The following is a 3,105-nucleotide window of genomic DNA, read 5'->3' as shown; positions in this document are numbered from 1 at the left end:
GATGTTATTACTCAAAAACATGGCGGTGAAATAAAATCTTTGGATACTTTGCATCTGTAACATGTGTTCTTTTGAAATGTTGTAATAAAAATATCAGACCTCAACTGAAATGTGTTAATTCCATTGTTTTTTGACCACCACATTATCTGAAACGTAGCAGCTTTGAACACGGCTTTAAGCTCCACCTACTCGGCACAATCACCTAATCAAAATAACAATAACAATCTAACAATGATAAATTAACTTGTCATTTTTAATACTTGGTTGCAAATCCTTTGCAGTCAATGACTGATTGAAGTCTGGAACACATAGCCATCACCAGACAGTGGGGTTCTTTCCTAGTGAGGGTCTGCCAGGTCTTTACTGCAGCTGTCTTCACTTCCTGCTTGTTCTTTGGGGTGTTTTGCCTTTGGTTTTGTCTTCAGCAAGTGAAATTCAGCTCAGTTCAGCTCAGGGGATTGACTTGGCCATTGCTGAACATTTCAATTTTTTGACTTAAAAAAGTCTTGGGTAGCTTTTGAAGTATGCTTCAGGTCATCTGCAGTGTGAAAGACCGTCCAATGAGTTTTAAAGTATTTGGCTGAATGTGAGCAGATGATATCATCATATACACTTGAGAATTCATCCTGATGCTTTTGGTATCATCAATAAATACAAGGAAACAGTGCCATTGGCAGCTGTACACGCCCACACTATAAGATGAGATGGTACGCTTCAGGTCATGAGCAGGTCCTTTCCTTCACCATACTCTTCTCTTCCCGTCATTCTGCTACAAGTTGATCTTTGTCTCATCTGTCCACAGGATGTTGTTCCAGAACTGTATGTGCTTTTAAATATGTTTTTGACAAACTCTAATCTGATCTTCATGTTTTTGAGGCTTATCAAAGTTTACATCTTGCGCTAAACTCTCTGTTTACTCAGGCGAAGTCTTCTCTTGATTGTTGACTTTGACACAGATACGCCTCCCTCTTGGAGGGTGTTCTTGATCTGGACAAGTGTTCTGAAGGAGTTTTTTCTTCACCAGGGAAATAATTCTTCTGACATCCACCACAATGGTGTTCCTGAGCTCACCAGTGTGTTCTTTCTTTTTAAGAATGTACCAAATAGTTGATTTGGCCACACCTAATGTTTTCGCTATCTCTCTCATGGGTTTGTTTTGATTTTTCAGCCTAATGATGGCTTGCTTCACTGGCAGTCACAGCTCTTTGGACTTGATTTTTAAAGTTAACAGCAGCAGATTCCAACTGCAAATGGAGCTTTAGACCTTTTATCTGCTTACTTGTTGTTGTTTTTTTTTTTAACTCTACAAACTTATGCTTATGCTATATTGCTTATTCTCATATCACTGCGATTTGCCAACACTTACAGTTTTCTGTGGGTTTTTTTCCCGGAAACATGACAAACAGTGCTTTTTTTTGTCTTTTACTTCAAGAGAGAAAAAAAAGACTGGCTGATGAGGGAATGGCTGTTTATAGCTGCTATAATATAAGTGATAACAATGAATGAACTACTAAATGTTAAATCAAAACACCCAGAAAACTTCACATCAATGATCACCTATAGGCTTTTGTTTGTGAAACAACAATCCATTTATTATTAGTCTTAGATTACATGGAGCATCTGCAGTAGATGTCCCTGTGTATGAGCTTTTATAGGAACGATAACAGATTAGAACGAGCGCATTAATATAAACCTTTAATTTATATTACAATCATAAATATTCAGATCCCTGCTGTTTTTAAAAAATGAATAAACACCATCTTATTAGAGAATTCATCTGTGCTGTGATATAAATTCATTGTAATTAGCACACATTCTCTATTAAAAGAAAAATGCTTTGACTTTAATCCAGGTGTGATGCCACATGTGTGCTGCTTAAAATTCCAATGCAAGGCACCATCCTGCATCCCGGATCATAAACGTTTATGGTTTGTTAATGTTAACATAACGCAGTAAACAATATTAGCTTTTTTTTTTACAGTTACGTACAACATTACAAAAAAGTCATAATCCAGTAATTAAATATACTCCAGATTTTTATTAATAAAATAAAACTGCTAGTTTATCTTTCCATCAGAGGATTATTGCACAAACCTGTTCAAGGCACTGACAGTAGGTTTCGTTGGTTACTGATTATAATGTAGCTTTATAATATAGGCCAGAGTTTGATCAGCATGATATGACATCAGGGGTAAAGTAGCTTCTTGGCTTTTTGGCTAAGATGAAGTGTAGTATCTGTTCTTATCAGTTTAATATCTGACATATACTCTACAAGAGGACTTTATATTAAACAGATTTTTAGAGCTGGAAGAGGGGCTTGCTTTGTCCGCTCAACACATCAACCTGGTATTGTAGTACCACCAGTAATGGTGCAGTCGTGGGGCAGTGGTGGCTCAATGGTTAAGACTTTGAAGAACTGATCAGAAGGTTGGCGATTCAAACTGCCACTGTTGGGCCCTTGAGGAAGGCCCTTAACCCTGTCTGCTCCAGGGGCAGCGTATCATTGTTGACCCTGCCCTCTGACCCCAGCTTCCTAACAAGCAAGATTAGGAAGAAGCTGGCATATGCTAAGAAAAGAATTTCACTGTGCTGTAATGTATATGTGACAAACAAAGGCTTGTTCTTCCAGTGTTGAAAGTTTAAACTCTGGAAAACTCTGGAGAGTTGCCACTCCCATCACACTTTCCAAAAGCATCATAAAGTTACGATTTTAGCAGGTAGAAAGAGTGTTCAGCTGATGTTTGCGCTGCCATTTAGTTGACGTGCGTTTTACTTTGGATAAAAGCCTGTGCCAAATATACAAATGTAAATGTGCATTTTCTGTTCGCACCACTTCTCTTCTCAAAGGTGAAGAATTTCCATTGTTGGGTCACTCGACTCCTGATGCTACAGACCTCCTGTCTGTACTCGCTTTGCATGAAACAGCTTTTTGGTTTCTGGCTCTGTCCTTGTGGCCATGCAGACTGTTTGTGTCGTCGAGGTGTTGGCCATCAGTGGCACTGTGACAAGCAAGCACAACAACTTTTGCTGAACTTTTGGTCAATTATTCTGTTTTAGTTTTGTTGGCTTGTATCTGTTTGTACTGACATTCCTTTATTGAAAGTT

At 38.3% G+C, this 3,105-nt stretch overlaps 1 non-coding gene across 1 annotated transcript; it reads left to right on the top strand.

The window, feature by feature from the left end:
• The first annotated feature begins 2,196 nt into the window (after positions 1-2,196).
• LOC128600845 (U2 spliceosomal RNA) lies at positions 2,197-2,380 on the top strand. Its single transcript, XR_008384610.1, has one exon. It is a non-coding gene; the product is annotated as a U2 spliceosomal RNA (small nuclear RNA).
• Positions 2,381-3,105: the final 725 nt, after the last annotated feature.

The sequence above is a fragment of the Ictalurus furcatus genome, chromosome 24 (assembly GCF_023375685.1).
Source record: "Ictalurus furcatus strain D&B chromosome 24, Billie_1.0, whole genome shotgun sequence".
NCBI classification, from domain to species: domain Eukaryota; kingdom Metazoa; phylum Chordata; class Actinopteri; order Siluriformes; family Ictaluridae; genus Ictalurus; species Ictalurus furcatus.
Note: the sequence above shows the minus strand (reverse complement) of the source record. Positions and strands in the feature narration are given on the sequence as shown.